At 41.3% G+C, this 25,472-nt stretch overlaps 1 protein-coding gene across 2 annotated transcripts in view; it reads left to right on the forward strand.

Moving 5' to 3' along the window:
• The window catches only part of LOC124027273 (disks large-associated protein 4-like), a 223,263-nt gene that overhangs the window by 27,475 nt on the left and 170,316 nt on the right, over window positions 1-25,472 (forward strand). Inside the window, exons 2-3 of one of the 2 annotated variants that reach the window (XM_046339736.1) lie at window positions 18,469-18,535; window positions 19,702-19,774. The gene's annotated coding sequence lies outside the window, so the exon portion shown is untranslated. The remainder of the gene's footprint in view (window positions 1-18,468; window positions 18,536-19,701; window positions 19,775-25,472) is intronic. The other variant, XM_046339742.1, reaches the window with a different exon arrangement.

Raw genomic sequence — 25,472 nt, forward strand, 5'->3', positions numbered from 1 at the left:
TTCAAACGTTATTTTCATCTGTACAAATAAAAGCTGTGATTTTCCCCTAGTTTGTCACTGTAGTTTCTTCAGTTACTCTATATCCTGTATACTGTATGGTGCATTATTGGTACTACTCTACTGTAGGTGGATGGTGTACATGCTTGGTGGTTTAACTTCTTTAGGACTGGGGGGCAGTATTGAGTAGCTTGGATAAAAAGGTTCCCAGAGTAAACTGTCTGCTACTGAAGCCCAAAAGCTAGAATATGCATGCAATTAGTATATTTGGATAGAAAACACTCTGAAATTTCTAAAACTGTTTGAATGATGTATGTAAGTATAACAGAACTCATATGGCAGACAAAAACCTGAGAAGAAAATCCAACCTGGAAGTGGGAAATCTGAGGTTTGTAGTTTTTCAAGTCATTGCCTATCGAATATACAGTGTCTATGGGGTCATATTGCACTTCCTAAGGCTTCCACCAGATGTCAACAGTCTTTAGAACCTTGTTTGAGCTTTCTACTGTGAAGGGGGAGAGAATGAGAACTGTTTCAACCAGAGGTCTGGCAGAGTGCCATGAGCTGATCAAGCGCGCCCGTGAGAGTTAGCTGCGTTCCACTGAATTGTCAGGTTGGAACATTATTGAAGATGTATGATAAAAACATCTTAAAGATTGATTCTATACATTGTTTGACATGTTTCCACGAACTGTAATAGAACTTTCTTGACATTTCGTCTGAACAAGTGATTGCTCATTATGCATTTGGATTACTGGGCTAAACGCGCAAACAAAAAAGAGGTATTTGGACATAAATGATGGACATTTATTGTGGAACTGGGATTCCTGGGAGTGCATTCCGATCAAGATCATCAAAGGTAAGTGAATATCTATAACGCTATTTCTGATTTTTCTGACACCTCTCCTTCTTTGGAAAATGGCTGGATGTTTTTCTGTGACTAGCGCTGACCTAACATAATCGCAAGGTTTGCTTTCCCGTAAAGCCTTTTTGAAATCTGACACAGCGGTTGCATTAAGGAGAAGTTTATCTATATTTCCATGCATAACACTCGTATCTTTTATCAATGTTTATTATGAGTATTTCTGTCATTTGATGTGGCTCTCTGCACTTTCACCGGATGTTTGTTTGAGACAATGCATTTCTGATCATAACACACCAATTTCAAATTAGGTTTTTGGACATAAAGATTAACTTTATCGAACAAAACACACATTTATTGTTTAACATGAAGTCTTGTGAGTGCCATCTGATGAAGATCATCAAAGGTTAGTGATTCATTTAATCGCTATTTCTGATTTTTGTGAGCCCTCTCCTTGGCTGGAAAATGGTTGTATGGTTTTCTGTGACTAGGTGCTGACCTAACATAATCGTTTGGTGTGCTTTTGCCGTAAAGCCTATTTGAAATCGGACACTGTGGCTGGATTTATAAGAAGTTTGTCTTTAAAATGGTTTAAAATACTTGTATGTTTGAGGAATGTTAATAATGGGATTTCTGTTGTTTTGAATTTGGCATATGCCAGAGAAGTTACTGTATAAACACATAACCAAGGCTAGGAGTAAAGCCCTAGAAAAGTCTACGGCAGCTAAAATGGGAAATCTGATGTTTCCTTATGTTTAAGTGAAGTTGAATTTTCACAATATCAGCACATTTCCTGTGCTACGTTCAGAGAAACGTGGAAAGTTGCACAAACAAAAACCTATGCATATTTGATGACACTCTACAATTACTCTCCAAGGTGAAATAAAATGGTTTTCTGTCTCCCACAATTTGTACAACTATCGGGTGCTTTCACCATATGCACTTTATGTCAAAAGACTTATTTTACACACCGTTAGCGTACGATGTAGCAGAAGTTAGTGCCGTCTCTGATAAACTCAGAGTGCCGGAGCAAATTTAGGCCCTTCAATGAGGTTTTAAATAGGCCATGGACTGACCTAATTGCCTGAGTACCGCAGCTGTCAGTGCAAATGGGACTGGTACTCAGCTGAGGCGGAGGAGGAGGAGGAGGAGGAGGAGGAGGGAGCAGGAAGGGATGGGTGAGGATTCGAGACGAACTGAGAATAGGAGGGCAGAAGGTGGGGAAGTAAAAAGAGATGGGTGGATAGAGGGAGAAGTAGAAGAGAAGAAGTACTGAGGGAGGGGAAGGAAGATGGGGAGTGAAGAAGGTAGAATAGACTGACAGTAGAAGGCTGTCTAGGCCATCACTCCTGTGAAGGAGAAGGGCTGCTGTAAACACACACACACACACACACAAACCAACGATTGCCCTAACCAAAATAGCCTTGCTTTATTTTGCCCCTGCTCGCGGGAATTGATGGGATGAGAAGAATTACATTCTGGAGGTCATTTCATTCAATCTCTACCAATGACATATTTAGACTGGTTTTGTTAGGGCAATAAAACAGGTGGAGATTGGGAGTGTGACCGTATGACTCCATACCTGTTGGTCACAGCAGTGCCAGTGAGAAAGACCGTGAAGGTGGCTGGGAAATGAGTAAACGGCAACAAACTCATTGATCTGTGTGATATGAACCTATCAAAGGTGGATTGTTTTGAAGAGGAAAAGTTTGGTTGTTTCAAATCCCTGCTCTTTGATTGACTGATTCCGGCAGGGTTACCATGTTCTCTCTCTCTCTGTCTTTGTTTCTTTCTCTCTTTCCCCAGCTGCCGCTGTCCTTATTTTTGACCCATATTTTGACCTGGAACAGTTCTGACCACATAAGGAAACATCAGATTTCGCATTTAGCTGCCGTATACTTTTCTAGGGCTTACTCCTAGCCTTGGTTATTTGTTTATACAGTATTTGACATATGGTAAAGATGGTTGTTTGAAAGTTCTGGGGAACCACTGTGGGTTATTTGCAACAGGTTTTATTGTTATAAAATGAAGACTGTCCTTTTAGCAAAACCAAAAATATTGTATATCTAATATTAGTACACAGTAAGCAGATGGGCTATTTTCAGTGGTGTAAAGTACTTAAGTAAAAATACTTTAAAGGACTGTACTACGCAAGTACTGTAGTTTATTTTGGTATTTGTACTTTACTACTTATATTTTTGACAACTTTTACTTCACTACATTCCTAAAGAAAACTATGTTATTATGTTATAAATGATGTTACACCATGCATTTTCCCTGGCACCCAGAAGTACTCATTACATTTTGAATGCTTAGTAGGACAGGAAAATGGTCTAATTCATTACACATATCAAGAGAACATCTCTGATCATCCCTACTGCCTCTGATCTGGCTGACTCACTGAACACATGCATCATTTGTAAATTATGTCTGAGTGTTGGAGCGTGCCTCTGGCTATCCATAAAAAAATGTAAAACAAGAAAATCGATCCTTCTGGTTTGCTTAATATTACAAATTTGAAATAATTTATAGTTTTACTTTGACTTTTGATACCTAAGTATATTTGAGAAATTACATTTACTTTTGATACTTATAATTATATTTATTAAATCCAATTATTAAATCCTTATTATATTTTTAAATCCATATACTTTTATACTTTTATTCAGTAGGATTTTACAGGGTGACCTTCACTTTTACTTGAGTTATTTTCTATTAAGGTATCTTTACTTTCACTGAAGTATGACAATTGGGTACTTTTTCCACCACTGACTAATTTGTAGAAGGAGTGATGCACCCTACCATTGTGTGTTTGTTTGTTTGGTAGCCTCATTGGCAGTCAGTGTCTAATATAGTATTTTAAACAGGTGAATCTACCATATGATAACAAATCTGGAAAGAATCCACCTGTCAGGACCCTGACCGAAGGTGGCCCCCATTCCCGTTCGGGGGGGGGCGCTCGGCGCACGTCGTCACCGGCCTACTAGCTGCCACTGATTCTTTCCTCCCCCTCCTTGTGTGTTTATTGGTTATACCTGTTATGAGTTTGTGGTAATTATTTGGGCTTTATTAGTCAGCCGGCCCACCTGTTTCTTTGTGCGGCAGCGTAGCCTATTGGTTAGAGCGTTGGACTAGTAACCGGAAGGTTGCGAGTTCAAACCCCTGAGCTGACAAGTTACAAATCTGTCGTTCTGCCCCTGAACACGCAGTTAACCCACTTTTCCCAGTGCGTCATTGAAAATAAGAATCTTTTCTTAACTGACTTGCCTGGTTAAATAAAGGTAAAATAAATAAAACATTTGTAACATTTGTGTATGTTGGAGACAAACTTGTTTGTTCATTGTCGTGGATTTTGCTGGACTGTTTTCGCCCCCGCATTTGGGGCATCTGTTTTGAGCACCCAGTGTTTCGTGGGGGGGCCGTTGTTCACCGTGTGTGCATTAAAAGAGCACTATATTGAACTCTCTGTTTCCTGCGCCTGACTTCACACCCACGACACCCAGATTGTTACACCACCCCTTCCTCCCTCTGCTGCAGATACAATTGCAGAAGATTACTGCAGCATATTGTCTTGCATAGGAGATGACTGTAGTAATGTTAGCACGGTGACAAGACTGAGTGTCACATATGCACATGACTCACAATACAAACACTTCTGTCTTCACACCAGGGGATTGTTGGGTGATTGCATCGTCATTTGAGACAATGGCTGCCAACAAAGACATTTATTTGGAGTTTTGTGAGAATTAGTTCTTCTTCATGCCCTTATTGCTTTTTCTGCTTGGTTATTTTTTAAATAGATACACACTGTTCATCCATAATTACAGGAACCATCAAATGGGGTCTGTTTCCAGTGGGAAGGCAGTTATGACCGCACAGTACTTAGAGAGCTTAATTGCAAAATAAGATTGTGGCTAAGTTCCATCATGCATGACATTTAGAATGAGATTAGTCAATTGGTGTGACAATGTGACATTTGAACCCTGGGGAAAGTTTGTGAAGTTAGTTATGCTGCTAGTTGATAGTGATGTCGTGTAATTTAAGAAGGATCACCTGTGCAAGAGGATAAGTCACTTCAGTTGTGGAAGGTAAAATATGCTTTTAGCAAAACAGTAATGCACACAGTATCACCATACTTACTAGTTTCTAAATCACAATGCTGTGGTAAAAAGAGCATAAAGCTAGACGAAACAGGAGTTTGAAGTCCTGTCATAATGCAAATATAAAAGGTTCATATAGGTAACAAGGTTGACGTGTCATGCTCGGTTTTCTACCACAAAACACCAGAAAATTGCCAAAGAGAGTAAAACCAGCTCACCTACTTTTTCATTAGTCCCTGAAAATAATACTTGGACTTTACAATGATGGTGAAAACGTCGGGAACTTCGGTGGGTTCAAATCTTCCTAGAAGTCAGAAAAACATGACGTGGAACATATATAAAAAAAACAGATTTATTAAAATGTCCATTTAATATAAAAGTCTTGGTGAAGAAAATTATGCAATGATTGAACATAATGCCATTTATCAGTACTTGATTAATCAGAAGACAACAATCAGGCACCAGCAACTGTCTTTTTTTTCTTGGAGGCTCAGAAAACATGTTCCTTATCCATACACAGGCCCGTTTTGAATCAGACCTGGCTTCTATTTGAAATCCGTCAAATACTTCTAGCATTTGCTTTAGCCTGCCTTGAGGGACAGGTGGGCGGGATTTTCACTTCTGGTACTTTGCTATTGGTTCCATTGCAACATGCAATCTCAATCAAGCACACCTAAATTATTGAAATAATTACTTCAACCTGGGTCTGTTCTGTATAGTGAATAACTCATTTAGATCAATTGTTTTTATTCAACGTTTTTTTTGTATGATCAAAACACTTTTAAAGGCACTTTTCACTGTCCTCCAATAGTAGCTGAATTTTCTCTTCACTTCAGTTTGCTTCTCCCTGCCTCCAGGCAGAACCCTGCCTCCAGGCAGAACCCTGCCTCCAGGCAGAACCCTGACCCCAGGCAGAACCCTGCCTCCAGGCAGAACCCTGACCCAGGAAGAGGTGGCGGCGAGGCCGCACGCAGACGGCCAAAGCGGCTAATTAGAATATCTGGACACAACAGCCTTGTGTGGGTGGCCAATGAAAGGGTTGTGCTGCAAGCAAATGTGTCAGGTGATTCATTCAATTTGTTTTGGGGGCACTCAATGGAGCCGTCTCATGCCAATTGCAAAACACTCAGGGCCATTTTTCCTTTATTTCAAAGGGCCTGGGCCTGGTTTTTGGGATGAGACAAAATCATTATCTCCATGCACTATGAGAATGCATGTTTGGATCCATAGAACAATGATGAAACAGTGAAAATTACTTAATATTAAAGGGATATACACTTAGTCTGGATTCATTTAGTGAACTGTCTGTTTAATTAAACATCCTGTCTTGTAGCATATATTGTATATTGTAGGTGAGTTTAACAATTCATTTCCTGAAGTGGTCTTTGCTAGCAGTGAGAGGCAGTAGGGCATATTTCCTGCAAATGCAAATTCATCGTACCCAATGTTTTTCAGCAGTACTTCATTGTCTATATGTGTGAGTGTGGGATGCGTGCTTGCATCTGTCGTGTGTGCGTGTGCTTGTGTGTGTGTCGATGAGTACTTTTGTGTGTTTGACAGTTGTACTCATAACTAATCTTATGGAATTGAAAGAACTGATCATCAAAGAGCAAGCAGCCTATCTACTTAAAAACCACAAAGTTGAACATGAAACCTGGGTCATATCCATTAGGCACCAAACACAAGAAAACTGACTGAAACTTGGAGGGATAACATGAACCTGAAGAAAAGTTTGTTTTTGTTTTACTTTGCAAAACGTTTTGGTACAGTGTGCCCTTAATGAATACAACCCTGAGATTACTTCTCTTCCATTGTTTTCAAGAGAATAGTAGAGAATCGCTACACTCACTGTTTTCACGTTTCAGCTTTCTTTACATTGTAATTACAGCTATTTGCCTCTACTTCCATTGTACTGTCCAACCTCTATACCTGTCCAATGCTGTTTTCAGGGGCAATATTGTGATTCAAATGACAAAACCATAATTTTAAGTGTTTCAATTAGTGTAATTATGAGTTGAAATGGGTGAGGTTGGTAGGGGCATAACTGTTGTGATATGGTCCACCCCGGCTATATCTTTATTTTATATATTTTTTAATTGTATTGTGTCTTATTAGACTAACTAAAATGACATTATAATAATGAGCTAACTTCCTAGTTTCTACATGCAGACTGCCTTTATTGATTCTTCCCAATGTGGAAATGCAGGGTGGCAGACGTTGTAGTAAACCACCAATAATGATAGTCTTGTCAGAGATGAATTCTGCCAATGTTGTTATCTATGAGTAGGAAGATGCCACATTGTTTTTGATGATGTCATTGTGCTGAGTGTACCATTAACCTGTTTTACAGAGTTTTCCGCCCCTGTGTTGGCTCAGTAGTTATACATCTGTCTGGGAAGCTTGTTGAGTGTGTCTGTGTACGCACCTCTGTCTCCCTCCCTCCATTGCTCTCTCTCTACCTCTCTCCCTCTCCTGCCCAGCTCTTCTTCTCTCTGTCTCTTCATCTATTTCATACAACATCTTTGGCCATAGCAGTAGCCACTTTAAACCATAGAAACATTCAGTGGATTTTTTACAGAAAGGTCAGCCTCACTGTACTTCCGATTTCTTTCTCTGTAGCCTTACTATAATCAGAAATAAGATCATCCTATTGGCTTGATGTGAGAGGCACTTCCTGTCTTTGCTGTGATTTCATCTGAGAGACTATAGTGTGTTGTTGACAGATTATTAGCAGGTTAAACCTCTAAAGGTCTAAGCCTTGGCGGAGGGATGGGGTTCTACTAAGCTAACATATGTTTTTGAGATATTTATACCATGGGTCATTTAGTTATTTCATTTAGAATTTTAGGACCCCTGTAGGTATCTGAAAAAATATTGCATTTGGCCTTTACTACTTCCGCCCATAGAAACGCATTATATAACGCATTCATAAATGGCAAAACAGACATTCAAAAAATTATCTTAAGGAAGAAGGTTTTGAAGTTTCTGTTCTATATCTAGGAGATCCAAAAAATCAACATTTTACAATCAGTTTACAACCTGACCAGAATCTCACAGACAATGCTAGAATGAAGTCATTACAACCTGACCAGAATCTCATAGACAATGCTAGAATGAAGTCATTACAACCTGACCAGAATCTCACAGACAATGCTAGAATGAAGTCATTACAACCTGACCAGAATCTCACAGACAATGCTAGAATGAAGTCATTACAACCTGACCAGAATCTCACAGACAATGCTAGAATGAAGTCATTACAACCTGACCAGAATCTCACAGACAATGCTAGAATGAAGTCATTACAACCTGACCAGAATCTCACAGACAATGCTAGAATGAAGTCATTACAACCTGACCAGAATCTCACAGACAATGCTAGAATGAAGTCATTACAACCTGACCAGAATCTCACAGACAATGCTAGAATGAAGTCATTACAACCTGACCAGAATCTCACAGACAATGCTAGAATGAAGTCATTGCAACCTGACCAGAATCTCACAGACAATGCTAGAATGAAGTCATTACAACCTGACCAGAATCTCACAGACAATGCTAGAATGAAGTCATTACAACCTGACCAGAATCTCACAGACAATGCTAGAATGAAGTCATTACAACCTGACCAGAATCTCACAGACAATGCTAGAATGAAGTCATTACAACCTGACCAGAATCTCACAGACAATGCTAGAATGAAGTCATTACAACCTGACCAGAATCTCACAGACAATGCTAGAATGAAGTCATTACAACCTGACCAGAATCTCACAGACAATGCTAGAATGAAGTCATTACAACCTGACCAGAATCTCACAGACAATGCTAGAATGAAGTCATTACAACCTGACCAGAATCTCACAGACAATGCTAGAATGAAGTCATTACAACCTGACCAGAATCTCACAGACAATGCTAGAATGAAGTCATTACAACCTGACCAGAATCTCACAGACAATGCTAGAATGAAGTCATTACAACCTGACCAGAATCTCACAGACAATGCTAGAATGAAGTCATTACAACCTGACCAGAATCTCACAGACAATGCTAGAATGAAGTCATTACAACCTGACCAGAATCTCACAGACAATGCTAGAATGAAGTCATTACAACCTGACCAGAATCTCACAGACAATGCTAGAATGAAGTCATTGCAACCACCCGGCTGGGTCAATGCAGGAAACCAGGAGAGGAAACCTTTTTTGAACTAATTGAGGTGCAACCTAACCCCTAGCACTGGTGGACACAGATCCTAAGGGTCAACCAGGGGTCATTAGAAAGGTCACAGGGACCCCCTTAGCGGTCAACTGAAGGTCAACAACTGTGTAACTCCTATAGATTACAGTCACTCACACCCCCCTGAGGAAGGGACTGCTGGTCTCCAGGTGGCTTGTCCTATCACCATGCTGAGACCACTGGCCTTATGGTGAGCCAAGACCACATGCTGGAACAGTGATGGTGAGAGAGGACTAAGGGCCAGGACCGTATCCACAAAGCATCTCAGAGTAGAAGTACTGATAGAGAATCAGGTCCCTCCTGTCCAAATAATCGTATCAATCATGCTTTGTAAGGCCAAACTGGTCCTAGATCAGTATTACTACTCTGAGATGCTCGAGCTCCCGAGTGGCGCAGAGGACTAGTTCACTGCATCTCAGTGCGGGAGGCGTCACTACAGACCCTGGTTTGATTCCAGGCTATATCACGACCGGCTGTGATTGAGAGTCTCATAGGGCGGCGCACAATTGGCCCGGGGTCGTCTGGGTTTGGCCGGTGTAGGCCGTTATTGTAAATCAGAATTTGTTCTTAACTGACTTGTCTAGTTAAATAAAGGTTCAATAAATTAAAAAATGCAAACTGATTCATTTTATTGTTGCAAAAGCCACCCTTTTTGACCTGGACCATCTTTCCCCCTTTAGATTAGGACATACTGCATTTCATAGCACAAATGGGATTTAAAGATCCCTTTAAACAAAAAGAGGTTTAGGTAAATAGAAAGCACAGTGGCGTAGCTTTACGTCTGATTAAATGTTATTGCTTCCCTTTTTAAGAGGGGTTTAAAAGTAGGGCTTACTTTTTATTTGCTTAAAGTCCACCTGCCATGAGTGAGTGCTTGAGAGAGAGAGAGAGAGAGAGAGAGAGAGAGAGAGAGAGAGAGAGAGAGAGAGAGAGAGAGAGAGAGAGAGAGAGAGAGAGAGAGAGAGAGAGAGAGAGAGAGAGAGAGAGAGAGGCAGTATTATAGTAATCTAGAACAGATTGATGGGGATGGAAGTGTGGGACTGGACAGTGGAAGCTCCACGGAAGAAATGCCTATGGCAACTCTCTCTGCCCTCATCTGTCAGACCTCTCCCTCTTTCTCTCCCCTCTCCACATCTCCTTTACCTTCACCCTTTCTCTCTGTCTTTTTTCACTATCATTGTTCTCTTCCCACCTTCATCTATCCTCTGTCATTCGTCCACCTCGTCTTAATTTCTCTCTTTCTTTCTTTGCCATCTCTGGTCCCTCTCATCTTCCCCCTCTGTTGTCTTGTCATCCGTCTCTCCTCTGTCACCATCTCTATTCTCTCACTTTGTTTTCTCTCCCTCCATCCCCTGTCTCTCTATACTGTACATGCTGTATATATTTTATCTTGCTATTCTTACTCTACCTCTCTGTGTTCTCTCTCTCTTTCTCACTCTTGCTCTCTTTCCCAACCATGGCCTAGCTTGAGGTAGATTCAATCTCCATGGCGATCGCTGGAGGCTCCGCTGCTCTTACCAAGGTCACCTCTACACTAGTGTCACCCAGTACAGCGCTACTCACCAACAGCTGAGAAAGAGGGAAAGAGAGAGAGAGAGAGAGAGAGAGAGAGAGAGAGAGAGAGAGAGAGAGAGAGAGAGAGAGAGAGAGAGAGAGAGAGAGAGAGAGAGAGAGAGAGAGAGAGAGAGAGAGAGAAAGGGGGAGAGCAAGAGAGAGAGAGGGAGGGAAGTTGAGCGATGGAGAGGATTACATGTAATCTGTTACACACAAAATAGAGGCATAAAAAGACAAAAGTGAAGGAAATGCAGAAATGTATGAAAATGCTGAAAATATTTTTTGATTGAAGTTTGATTGAACAGTATAAAACAATCAGATGAGAGAAAGCCCCATTAAAACCACTAATGTCATGTTCTGACCTTAGTTATTTTATTTATGTCTTTGTTTAAATATGGTCAGGGCGTGAGTTGGAGTGGGCACTTACCACGCTGCGTTTTGGTCCGATCCCTGCTACACCTACATCAGACGAAGAGGAGGAAATCTGCCGCTACAACTAACTGGTTCTTCTTCGGTTCTGTTGGCACCTAGTGTGCTTGCATTTTCCCTTGAAAGACCTTCGCTTGAAAAATGAGACGCCATAGCCAATATACAATTCCTCAGAATAGACAGAATTCATCTAAGATAACTCAAGAAATCTGTAATTAATTAAGAATTAATTAAACAACTAAGTGGAAATTTTAGTCACGCATTTAACATCTAAGTAGGATGTTTGATACAGTATTTCACAAGTGAAAAAATGTGCATAAAGACGAGTCGTCTATCGTTGAATGGAAATAAACACTTCATTGAAGAATCACTACTGTTGACCAATCACCGATTTAGGGGCGTAGACTTCGGCTTCCGAACTTTGGCTTTCCTCAAGAAAATGCTTTGTGTGCACGAACAGCTGAAAACAAAAACCCTGCCAAAGACCAAAACGAACTAAAACACCACAAAATGTATTCATAATATATACAATAACTGTTTTGGATGGGAAGCAAGTGGACACATTTAAAATGTTTTTGTTGCCACCCTTTTATTATAATAAAACATAAAATACCATTAAAAATGAGAAAAATTATCATACTATTTTGGCAATATTGCAAACAAGAGAAGTGGGTTAACAAAAGGTTCCACAAAGCTGGGGCTTGTGAGGAAGATCATCTAAGCACCACAGTACAGCACACAGAGTGAATAAGAGCACTGAACAAAACACAGGCATTGCAATTGACAAGCTCTAAAGACACGCCATATGAGCTGGAAGCAAGAGAGTGGATGTCTATAAGCCAGCTGGCAAGGGTTTGGCTATGCCATTAGGATGCTAGCAAGGTTACCGATTTAGCCTACAAAGCACTGGCTGTTATACTGTAAATGGTTGATACTGTGCAGTGCTACTGACTGACCTACTTGGAAACCAATGATTATGTTAAAAGAGTCATTTATTCTGCTATGGCATTCAAAATCCAGTGGGACAGTCACTTAACAAAGTGCATCTAAAACTTATATTACTTAACCTATCCTAGGTATTCCAGGTGGGGTTTCACGGAAGGTGGTGATTGACTCCGCTGTCCACGTCGTGAGGAGGTATATTCAAACTATGGTAAAACTGGGTCAGACAAACACTTCTTATACACACCTATCACACACACACACACACACACACACACACACACACACACACACACACACACACACACACACACACACACACACACACACACACACACACACACACACACACACACACACACACACACACACACACACACACACACACACACACACACACACACACACACACACCCTTACCCAGACTTCATTCCTCTTCTACAGTTTTCTCATCCCTCTTACTTAGGTACATCCCCCTCTCTCGTCCTCCCTCTCTCCGTTCCATGGCCTCCACCTCCCAGGGAGTATGCTGGAGGAGTCTTCTGCTTAGATACATTAATATTTCAGCCGCTACCACACACCACACACACACACACTTGGGGATCCACAAGTTCAGCATATGGGAGAAGATAAGGGGTTGAGAGAGATGCAATGGGGGAGTGTGTGACAGCTGGAAGGAGAGGGAGAAGGAAGGAGTGAGAGAAGAGAGATATGGCGGAGATATCAGCGAGTTGAAATGGAGAAGTGAGGGAGGGGGGATACGAAACAAAGATGGAGCAAGTGTCTCGTTTTTTTCCCCGTAACCATGTCTTTGGTGAAATTGTCTCGCTTTTGTGAAGGTAGTAGTCGCAGTCACGCCACTAAAACATAACATTGAAATGTAAAGCGAACGAGAGAATAATAGAAAGAATGGAAGGGTAGCAGAGAGAAAGGAAGGAAGACAAGGGGGAGATTTAAAAGGATATGTGTGTATAAGAGAAATTGAAAACACAAGATGAAAATGCATTATTTAAAGAAAGAGAGCGCTAACAGCACAACGTGATCCAATACCATGTAGGATAAAGAGGGGGAAAGGATAGAGAGAACAAGGCCCATCCGGGAAGGAGGAGGGAGTGATGGGGAGGGAGAAGATGGAAGTGGTGAAGGTGTGCCAGACACAGCAGGATATCCTGTATGGCTGATGATTGAGGGCTGTGGTCAGGCTTCCCCTTCCTCTCTGTGTGAACTGCAGTGTGGCCAACCTTTTACCTCCTGTTAACTAGGGCGGTTGCCACAATGATGTTTGTCATGGTTACGGTTGGAACTTTCCTGTAGTCAAATGACCAAATCGCCCTTTAGTTGCCTCATGGGTGGAATGGTAATGTTTTAATAATTTCAGAATTAATAAACATTTTTCTTTTTAATGCAGATGATCCGGTGTTTCTATGTCAAATTGTTTTGTTATACAAATACTGGGATTGTTTAAGCCCTTAACCATGTGTGTGAGGTGCATAATTTTGTGTGGCCCTGATTTAGCCCACTGCAGTAAAAGGCTAACACGGCAAGGGCCATCCCAGGGGCAAACCAGAGGGATGCTATACCTGGTGGTTAACTGCTTTTTTACTCTATGCCAAATCTACGTTTGGGTGATGCCACACCAGCAGGAGCAAAATATTTTGGGGTTATCTCAGATTGTTCTGGCAATTTTCATGTAGAAACTTAATTAGGAGGAAAGATTTTTTAAATGCTTTTTACACAAACCATTTTTTACACAAACCATTTGTATCACCAACCATTTAAAAAAAATGTTAATTAAAGTGTCCGTTTTAGGCCCTTTTCAGACCTATACATGCCTCATATACATGTAAGATCCTATGATCGGTGAATATTAATATATATATTAATATATAATATTAATATTTCAAATCCAGCCTTTTTTATTTTGTTCATTTTAAGACATAATGTTTGGAACAATATACTCTTCAATTAAATCACATTTTCAGAGAGGGTTCTTTGCTGTTTCTGAAGATATGATACATTTTATGAGCGCCACCAACAAAGTGAATGGGAAAATGGATTTAAATTGAAACCTGCTGGTAATTTGCTGAATGTACAATCTTAAATGAGTGTTATAATTGGTTAATGACCTATAATATCCATTTATATTTATAAAATGGGTCATATCATTAAAGGTACCAGAGAGCATACTCTGGAACTTGGACATGTGTGAAGAGTACAGTATATTGTTTCAAACAATATGTCTTAAAATTAACAAAATAAAAAAGGCAGTTTTTACGATATTAATATGAATATTTGTAATGTTGAATGAATTCATGTGTTTTTTTTTTTATTTTAGAATCAAAACATACTACATTTTTTACAGCACACTTTAAGGATTATGACACCAAGATGTTGTCTGTATCATGTATGGTTCACAGATCATAGGGTCTTACAGGAGGCATGTATAGGTCTAAAATAGAATAAAATGGATTTTCTCAAAAATGATTTGTGATAAATGTAAAAAGCATGTTAAACATCCTTCCTCCCAATAAAATGTGAGGATTGCCAGAACAATCTGAGATACCAAAAATATTTAACGCTCCCGCTGTCGTGGAACTGCCCCATTTTAGTACATTGTGTACAGTATACACAGTGCTAGTGTAGATGTGAAACTTACAGCTCAACCTAAAGTGTCGCCAATTGTGCCGCTAAATAGGTGTCTCGACTGGTAAGACACTCCGGGAGGGAGGTTACGTGTGCTAGCCAGGCAGAGGTCCTCGGTTTGAGCCTTGGTGGAACCAAATCAGGTGGAAGTGGTACTTGCTAAGCAAGTTATGTGACATCCTTTACACTAGCAACCCATATGTAGTTTATAAAATTAATTGGATGACTGCACATTCAGTTGAAATTGCTGCTATGTTTGGTTGTCTCATGGTATTGGCATGGTCAAAATACTGCACCAATCGGTCCTCCCAGGTGGCGCAGTCGTCTAAGGCATCGTAGTGCTAGCTGTGCCACCAGAGACTCAGGGTTTGAGCCCAGGCTCTGTCGCTGCCGGCCGCGACCGGGAGGTCAATGGCCTAGCGTCGTCCGGGTTAGGGAGGGCTTGGCCGGTAGGGATATCCTTGTCTCATCGCGCACTAGCAACTCCTGTGGTGGGCTGGGCGCAGTGCACGCTGACCAGGTCGCTAGGTTTTTCCTCCAACACATTGGTGCGGCTGGCTTCCAGGTTGGATGCGCGCTGGCTTGTGTTTCGGAGGACGCATGGCTCTCGACCTTCCTCTCTCCGAAGCCCGTACGGGAGTTGTAGCGATGAGACAACAATTGGATACCAATTGGGGGTAAAATATATATATATAATTAAATACTGCACCAATCAAGTGTCACACACATGATATTTTAGCAAATTCAATAAATACGTTTATGGTACATTTGTTATTATGAAAAAGCCTTGCAACTTGTTATTGTTATGAAAGCCTTGCAACTTGTTATTACAACTCACTCTTTGCAATAGAAGACAAAGAGCATTTGCATAAATCAATGACAAACTGATTCCATCGAACAAACAACTTTACAAACCACTGTCACATAATACATCAAACTACAAACTCTTCACAATGGCCAAATCACTCACCCAAACACCAAACTCACATTTGAGCTAAATGTCCCCATCATCTCTACAGTCCCTTCTTCCTTATGCACCACAGCTCCCCCAGTTCCACAGTGTCTTTTAATTAAGGTGTTTCGATGCATGTTTTTGATTCAAGCCTTATTTGCCTAGATATGAACCACATGTTGCTCTCTCCATATTTACCCCGGACTATAAGGCTAGGCATGTCGATGACCATAGAGAGGGAAACAGACTCACTGCACCCCTCCAGCCAAAACAGATTATGGGAGCAAGATTATGGGAGCATGATTATGGGAGCAAGATTATGGGAGCAAGATTATGGGAGGAGAGAGAGAGAGAGAGAGAGAGAGAGAGAGAGAGAGAGAGAGAGAGAGAGAGAGAGAGAGATGTTTAGTTTGTTTATCTGGAAATAGATTTCTTCACACTGATCTCCCAGCAGAGTAGCAGCCGTTGCTATGCGCCCTCTGTGATTCGAGTGTGAGAGGAGAAGCATGGAGGAGGAGAAACGGGGGGGGAAAGGTGGACTGTCTTTTTAATCTCAAGAAGAGTTTGGTCATTCATGCTATAGATGCTGAGGTAGAATGATAAAAAGTAGGCCAAGTGTGTGTGTGCGTGCGTGCATGCGTATCTGAGTGAGTGAGTGAGTGAGTGAGTGAGTGAGTGAGTGAGTGAGTGAGTGAGTGAGTGAGTGAGTGAGTGAGTGAGTGAGTGAGTGAGTAAGAGAAAAGGATAGAGACAGAAAGAGAGAGTGCCCTGAAGTTAAGATTTCTCTGAGTGGACTGTGAGTGGTTGAGCTCAGATGGCCCCACAGCGCTGCTGAAACAGAAGCTGTAATGTATGTGTGTCAGTGGAGTGCTACGGTAGGTTAATGCACCACCACACACTGAGCTTCTGTATGCTATGAGGGTCCTGTGGTTAGCACCAGAGTTAGCGATGCCTTAGGAAACTGAAACTGCATTGAGCCCTAATGGCTAGTCAGCTGTACAATACATGGTCAAACAAACCCTCCAGTCAAGACTTCCTGCTGACTAATGTTAACTTGTGAGCTATGTGTAGATCTTTTGTCGCTGCTCAGTCAGCAAAACATGAAGCCTTTCTTTTTCTTCTATGTTTAACATGATCTGACATATCCCTCTCCCTCAGGCTTCAGCATCTTAACTCAAGCTGCCATCGTTTTGGCTGGTCTATTTGTGCGGTCTAGTCCGAATATTGATTCAACTTTTTTTCTATCTAGTTTATCCTTTCGGTCCTGTCACTATCATTAATTATCACGGCTCTCACCTTGTGTTGATGTATCCGACACATGTGCTTGTGGCTAAAGGCTAGATTGATAGGAATGATATGTTCAAATCCCTCTTGATGTGTCTCTAAGGGGGTCCTGTTCTGTTGGATGAACAAGAGCTGAACTGTAATAGCATTGATTGAACAAGAGCAAACTGCATGCAGGCCCACACACACACACACACACACACACGAGTGTACGCACGCACGCACACACAGAAACACTCACTCACACACACACACAGGTTCAAACTCAAGCGCAACAGCAGGTTGCAGGGCAATGGTAAGCTATGACTCCAACCTGGCCTAGATGGCCCTATTGGGTTCAAGAGAAGGTATCAGGGGACTAGGCTTCCATAGTAGTAGTCCATCCCACCAAAGGTCAGGGCTGGTAGGGCCACATTTGCTATCAATCAACATTCATCCCTTATCAGTGTGTGTTACCAAAAAGGAAGACAGAATTAGTAATAGACGTACTGTGCAGTGGAGGCTACTGAGGGGAGGACGGCTCATAATAATGGCTGGAACGAAGCAAATGGAATGGCATCAAACACATGGAAACCACTTCACCAGTTTCCATGTGTTTGATGTATTTGATACCATCCCACTTATTCCGCTCCAGTCATTACCACAAAACCCATTCTCCCCAAATAAGTTGCCACCAACCTCTGTTGTTATTGTGATAACTCTTATGCACACTACTGTATATGTGTGGCTTTTGCTCTGTGGCGTCATGTGATGGTAATATGGGTGTAGCTTTATCTCATTGAGGACCTCCACCAGTATTGTAAGGGGGCAGAGTTTTTTCTGGTTATCTCAACTACCATGCACGTTGTTGCTTACACTCAACTCTATGGTTTTGACGTTTTAATGATTATTACAGCCAGCAATGCTTTTCCAACGCTATGTGGTATGTTCAATATTGTGAAACAATTCTCATTGGGAAAATGTCCTTTCTAAAACTTGGTTCACTTTTAAGGGAAAGTACCTGCCGGAGATTCTTCCTGGGGAATGATCTTAATCGGAAGTTAGGATTCTTAATTAAATTGTCTGATCTCCAAAGTTGCTCCAATTCGCATACCTCTGAAAGATAGGCCTAATTGATTTCCAAAACAAAGAAATGGCTGGATAATTCAATTTCTTCTGTTGATAATTACCAAAAAGATAAGTAGGGTTTTGAAGAAACTAGATTAAGATGAAGTGCATTTAGTCTTGTGTTATTTGCTGACGCATTGCCTTTTAAGCTAAAGCTATTAAATTCTCTGAAAAACTCATTAATTCAAACTCGAATCAGCAGTATTAATGTACAGAGTCTATATCCCTGAATTCCTTGTACCCTGCCAAGTCCTCTATTTACTACAGAAGGCTCACAAAATATGTGAATGTGTATTGTAACTTTCACTATTACCATGGCTAATCATGCTAATGTTTCCCTCCATTTTGTGTTGCAGGATTTCTTTATCTATTGGCCACTACGTCCATGTCTTTGAAGACGGATTATCCAAACCATTCAACAAGGTATGTGTGCTGGAATATCAGATATCTTCTACCAAAGTGTCCCTGGTCATCAAAAGTGCAAAGTGACATTCCCTCCTCTTTGGGTCCTGTCACCTCCTTGCTTTCCTCCTTCCATCCGAATCTGGCTGACATTGTGAAGGATACCGGTGGTTTGAGTCCTAAGGAGACACTGACCTACTTGTGGTTGATGGTGGATTTAAAAAAAAAAAGGCTGAACTACCTAGGGAATTCGCTTATGGGAGAGGCAGTTGATCGCTTATGGGAGAGGCAGTTGATCGCTTATGGGAGAGGCAGTTGACATTGTCCTTTGCCCAGGTTGAACGTTGATGGATACCAGGCATTTGGATGGAGCGTCACTGCCAGGCTCACAAAAGGATGGGTCTATGAACGGTGGAACTTTTTGTCCAGTGTTATGAGCTTTGATGAATCTCTTGCTAGACTGCAATCCTCAAACATCCCCTTTTACATATAAATGGTTGTTCCCATAATGCTTCCTAAACTCACACACACGCACAGCAACTCTGACCTCTGAATTCAAATCTTATAGGGTTCATTTAGAGGAGCCTGTCACTCTATAACAACATGGTGATGTTTCAGAGCTCAAGGCCAATCATATTCCTCCTTGAGTTCAAACACCCTTGGGAGACCAGCACATGATTGGCCCTGAAATTGCACATGGCCTATGGCCTCTGGAACAACCGTTGCAGACATCCGTCATCATTTTAAGGGGTAATAAACATGTAAATAAACATGCTAAGGAGGAACAAACCCATTCATTTATTTATCTTATTGCTCTTTACATGGCAGGGTGTTGGGAAGAGGATCAGTGCCTCACTTATTCCGAACAAGGCTTGAGTTCCCCGCCCTCCAGGGATTCGAACCAGTGTTTCTGTTTGTCAAATCAGTCTTTCCCCCTAACCTTCCAGGCCATATTGTTGAATGTTGTAGATTTTTACATTAGGGTGTCCTTACAAATAAAAGGCAGCAGAGTTATTAGGGAGAGCTTACCATTTCATCTGAATTGCAAATGGAAGTAAATAGATGTACTGTAAATATCTATGCATACTAATGACAATGCCATGTACTTTAGGCCGTGTGTTCTCTCTCGTGTGTCACCAAGAATAGAAGCTTCTGCCCAGCTATGATGATTTATGATTTCATTACAGAAATGTCCGCCACACTGTCCCGCTGGCCATCAAGCAAGCCCATTGAGAAATGTGGTTACACTTACAATTTCAGGTATGTTGCAATTGATGATAGCTGTGCTGTAAACATACTGTCTATAGACTGTTGTAAGGCTGGCTCTATGTCAGCAAAACATGTAGTCCTTGGATTATGTCAAGTAATTATTTCATCAGTGTTCAGAAATTCCAATTATATTTATCTGTCTGATACCCAGAGGTTGTAAAGTTCTGGTCTTAAATAAAACAGACAGAATTCCCAGCTCACAATTGATCAGATCCCAATTTATTTGCGAGAGTTTTCACAAATAAATGTCTTCTAATACCATCCTAAACTACGCACATACATACACACCAACATGGATTTTCTCATGAGTCTAACCACAGTTTATAACCCCTCAGTCTCCCCCAGACACTATAACTCTGGAGGAGCTCTCCCTGTCCTCTCTTATCTCCACATACATTCCTTTCTTCCTAGGTACATGCCATATAACCTCTTCCTAATGAACAAACATTATTTAATACCACAAGAAAGACAGGGTAGAATTCTTGCAAGTTATAGTGCAGTATACTTAATTTAGTCATTATTGATAAAAATCCCATAACAGATTATCAGAAGGAGTGCTAGTAAACAAATAGCTGATTTATCCCATGATGATACTCTTTGAGAAATATTTAATATCTAAGCACGAGAGATTCTCTAGTTTCCCCCAAGGCTTATTACATTTGCTTCAATCAGCCCACTCACTTTTACTCACTTCTATATTGTTTTCTCGGAGAGCTCGGCTTATTGCATTGCATTTGATCTAGTTGATGAATTGTTGATGCTTTTACTCTGTTTTGATTTTATCTATCAGAGGCTACTGTGTACCAGTGTATCTACTGTACACCCCCTGGATATCTTTTTTTGCAAAAGCTTCACAACATGATGCATATAAACTGATACCAGGTTGGCAATCCGCGTGCGTTATTTATCATCGTTGCAAGGGAGATTGCTGATTTTCCCCTATGACTGTGGCATACTGTCAAGTCAAAGTAAACCCATTACAAGAGCTTGGGACTATAAAGTTCTGTCTGCAAAAATATCATTCAGAGATAACTGGCTTTAAGGTTCTGAAACCTCATTGGTTTGAATGGTGTCAGCAATTTTTGATCTTTAATTCTTTTGAACTTAACCTGAATTGGGGTATTTAGACTACTGTACGTATAGGTAGTGAACATTGAACAGAACAAGGCAATGTCAATAACTCAATCTTGACCAAGATGCAGATAGAAACTTATAGTCCCACGCTCTTTATTTACTATGATTTCAGCTGGAATCATACAATTGATAGACGAGTATGAAGGGGCTAGCATAACATTTGCTCAGGGGATATTCCCCCTGACTGCTGATTGGCTGTCAACCGTGGTATATCAGACCGTATACCATGGGTATGGCAAAACATTTATTTTTACTGCTCTAATTATGTTGGTAACCAGTGTCGTGTCTTTGGCTATGCCGGATTTAGTGATAGAATAGCATGTCATATAAAATCATTTCTCTGTAATTAATATTACATGATTGAGCTAATCATATAAATGTAATTAACTAGAAAGTCGGGGCACCACGAAAGAGTGTTTATAGAGCTGTTATCTTCGGAATAAACTCTTAAAGACCTAGTAATATTTTACATCAATAGCAGTCAATATTAATCGTCACCTTATTTCAGTGTCATCTGAAAGTTGTAAATTATTGGTTCTCTTCACAAACCCTGGCTAACAAGTTGAATCAGCAATACAAAATTGGGTTTAATTATTTGTTTTTAAAATGTCCCTGATGGATGGAGCTGACATAATTTCTGGTTACACAAAGGAAATGAGGTTGGGTTTGAATGAAAGAGCAGGAAGACTGAAGAACAAAGGGAGAAGCCATGCTATCGTAAATACAGTATCTTATGCATTCTAAATTACCACCCATTTGGAAAAGGAAAATGCAATAATTATTTACTCTGAGCTGCGCTTCGGTAGGTTGGACGTAAATGCTGGCCGTGTTGGCCAACAGAGATCTTCCTGTCCTCGGAAGAATGTCTCTGATGGTAAATTGGATACGTAGTAGTATCGTCGTTGTGTGTTAGACTGGGTATGTCGTCCATCCTTTCCTAGCCCACGTTTACAGCGGCCGCTGCTAACTCAATGGCTAGGATGTCTCACTTCTTTAGTGAATAAGAGTTCAAAGTTCATACCATTCACAACCAAAGCTCACGCTGAGGTTGGCTTAGTTCTGTAGTTGACATGTTAGTCAATTTTAACGTATGGACCGTCATCCTATTGTCCTCGGAACAGAAAGTTATTTGCCCTTTTAACGCAGAGGCTGCAGGCCTCACGTACTCGGAACAGAAGGTTACATTTTCGTCAAGGAAAATGTAGTGTATATGTATATAGTGTTGGGAGAGAAGGGTGTGTTTCATAGTTTATAACCCATGTCTCTTCACAGGGGCGGGCCACTGATTGAGCAGAGCTCTAACCTTATGAAAACCCAATTCTCTCATTTGGAAGCTAAAATTACATTGAATCTTTTCACAAATAGTTTCATATTCAAACATTTAAATTGCAGAACAATTCCATGTGAATCTGATCTGTGAATCGGACTTTCCCAGATATAGTTTATGTCGTCCTGTCATCAGTCATAATGTCTCAGATGACAACCGAACTGACATCATATTCATTAAGTACCAACGCATATTTTCTGGTCCTATTACAGAAATATGGTTCCTTTCCCCCACTTGTTTGATGTTCCCAGACTCGCTATGTTTAACAAAGGCTATTCAAGAGTCCTTCAGTAGAGTCAGAGAGAGAGAGAGGGGAGAAAGGTATTCATGAGGGGGTCATAAACCTTACCCACAGGCCAATGTCATGACAACAGTATAATAGCAATAAGGCACCTCGGGGGTTTGTGATATATGCCCAATATACCACGGCTAAGGGCTGTATCTAGGCACACCGTGTTGCATCTTGTGTAAGAATAGCACTTAGCTGTGGTATATTGGCCATGTACGATCAGCTGTCTGTCCTGTCTCCCTGTAGCGCTGTCTTAGGCATCTCACAGTAGGGACATCGCAATTTATTGCCCTGGCCACATCTGCAGTCCTCATGCCTCCTTGCACCATGCCTAAGGCACATTCACACAGATGAGCAGGGACTCTGAGTCAGTAGAAAGGCCTCTTTAGTGTCCTAAGTTATCATAACTGTGACCTTAGTTGCCTACCATCTGTAAGCTGTTAGTGTCTTAACGACCGTTCCACAGATTCATGTTCATGAATTGATAATGGTTCATTTTATTTATATTTTTTTACATCTTTATTTAACCAGGTAGGCCAGTTGAGACCAAATAGGCCATAGAGGCGAAATAATTGCAATTTAGCATTAACACTGGAATGATAGATGTGCAGATGATGATGTGCAAGTAGAGATACTGGGGTGCAAAAGAGCAAGAGGGTAAGTAATAATATGGGGATAAGGTAGTTGGATGTGCTATTTACAGATTGGCTGTGTACAGGTGCTGAGGTCCTTGATGATCTTCTTGACCTTCCTCTGACACCAATTGCTGTACATATCCTGAAAGACAGGCAGTGTGCTCATTGTGATGCGTTGGGCTGAGCGCACCACCCTCTGTATGTATGTAAGTATGTACAGTGCATTCGGAAAGTATTCAGACCCCTTTTTCAAAATGTTGTTACGTTACAGCCTTACTCTAAAATGTATTAAACAATGTTTTCACCTCATCAATCTACACACCATACCCCATAACGACAAAGCGAAAAAAGTTTTTTAGAAATGTTTGCAAATTTCTGAAAATAAAAACCAAAATGCCTTATTTACATAAGTATTCAGACCCTTTGCTATGAGACTTGAAATTGAGCTCAGGTGCATCAATTGTGGTAAATTCAATTGTTTGGACATGATTTGGAAAGGCACACACCTGTCTATATAAGGTCGCACAGATGACACTGCATGTCAGAGGAAAATCCAAGCCATGAGGTCGATGGCATTCTCCATATAGCTCTGAGACAGGATTGTGTCGATTCACAAATCTGGGGAAGGGTACCAAAAAATGTCTGCAGGTCCCCAAGAAAACAGTAGCCTTCATCATTCTTCTATGGAATAAGTTTGGAACCACCAAAAATCTTCCTAGAGCTGGCCACCTGGCCAAACTGAGGCATCGGAGGAGAAGGGCCTTGGTCGGGGAGTTGACCAAGAAACCGATGGTCACACTGACAGAGCTCCAGAATTCCTCTGTGGATATCAAATCAAATCCAATTTTATTTGTCACATACACATAGTTAGCAATGTTCATGCGACTGTAGTAAAATGCTTGTGCTTTTAGTTCCGACAGTGCAGTAATATCTAACAAGTAATCTAACAATTCCCCAACAACTACCTCATACTCACAAATCTAAAGGTTGAATGAGAATATGTACATGTAAGTATATGGATGAGCGATGGCCAAGCTGCATAGGCAAGGTGCAATAGATGGTGTAAAATACAGTATATACATGCGATATGAGTAATGTATTTAGTGTGCATTGTATAACGTGACTAGTGATCCATTTATTAAAGTGGCCAGTGATTTGGTCTCAGTGTAGGCAGCAGCCTCTCTGAGTTAGTGATTGCTGTTTAGCAGTCTGATGGCCTTGATATATAAGCTGTTTTTCAGTCTCTCGGTCCCAGCTTTGATGCACCTGTACTGACCTCGCCTTCAGGATGGTAGCGGTGTGAACAGGCAGCGGCTCGAGTGGTTGATGTCCATGATGATCTCTTTGGCCTTCCTGTGACATTGTGTTCTTTAGGTGTCATAGAGGGGAGGAGGTTTGCACCCCGGTGATGCGTTGTGCAGACCTCACTACCTTCTGGAGAGCCTTGCGGTTGAGGGTGGTGCAGTTGCCATACCAGGCTGTGATACAGCCCGACGGGATGCTCTAGATTGTGCATCTGTAAAAGTTTGTTAGGGTTTTGGGTGACGTGAAATTTCTTCAGCCTCCAGAGGTTGAAGATGCACTGTTGCGCCTTCTTCACCACACTGTCTGTGTGAGTGGACATTTTCAGTTTGTCTGTGATGTGTATGCTGAGGATCTTAAAACTTTACACCTTCTCCACTGCTGTCCTTTCGATGTGGATAGAGGGGGGCTCCCTCCTGAAGTCCACGATCATTTCCTTTGTGGAGGAAAACTGGCACCATCCCTACGGTGAAGCATGGTGGTGGCAGCATTATGGTGTGGGGTTGTTTTTCAGCTGCAGGGACTGGGAGACTAGTCAGGATTGAGGGAAAGATAAATAGAGCAAAGTACAGAGAGATCCTTGATGAAAACCTGCTCCAGAGCGCTCAGGACCTCAGACTGGGATGAAGGTTCAGCTTCCAACAGGACAACGACCCTAAGCACATAGCCAAGAAAACGCAGGAGTGGCTTCATGACAAGTCTCTGAATATCCTTGAGTTGCCCAGGCTGGACTTGAACCAGATCTAACAGCTCTGCAGAGACCTGAAAATAGCTGTGCAACGACACTCTCCATCCAATCCACCCAATCCACTCCCCATCCAATCAGATCGAACACCTCTGGAGAGACCTGAAAATATCTGTGCAGCTACGCCCATCCAATCTGACAGAGCTTGAGAGGATCTGCAGAGAATAATAGGAGAAACTCCTCAAATACAGGGGTGCCAAACATGTAGCGTCATACCCAAGAAGACTAGAGACTCTAATCGCTGCCAAAGGTGCTTC

The sequence above is a fragment of the Oncorhynchus gorbuscha genome, linkage group LG03, assembly GCF_021184085.1.
Source record: "Oncorhynchus gorbuscha isolate QuinsamMale2020 ecotype Even-year linkage group LG03, OgorEven_v1.0, whole genome shotgun sequence".
NCBI classification, from domain to species: Eukaryota; Metazoa; Chordata; class Actinopteri; order Salmoniformes; family Salmonidae; genus Oncorhynchus; species Oncorhynchus gorbuscha.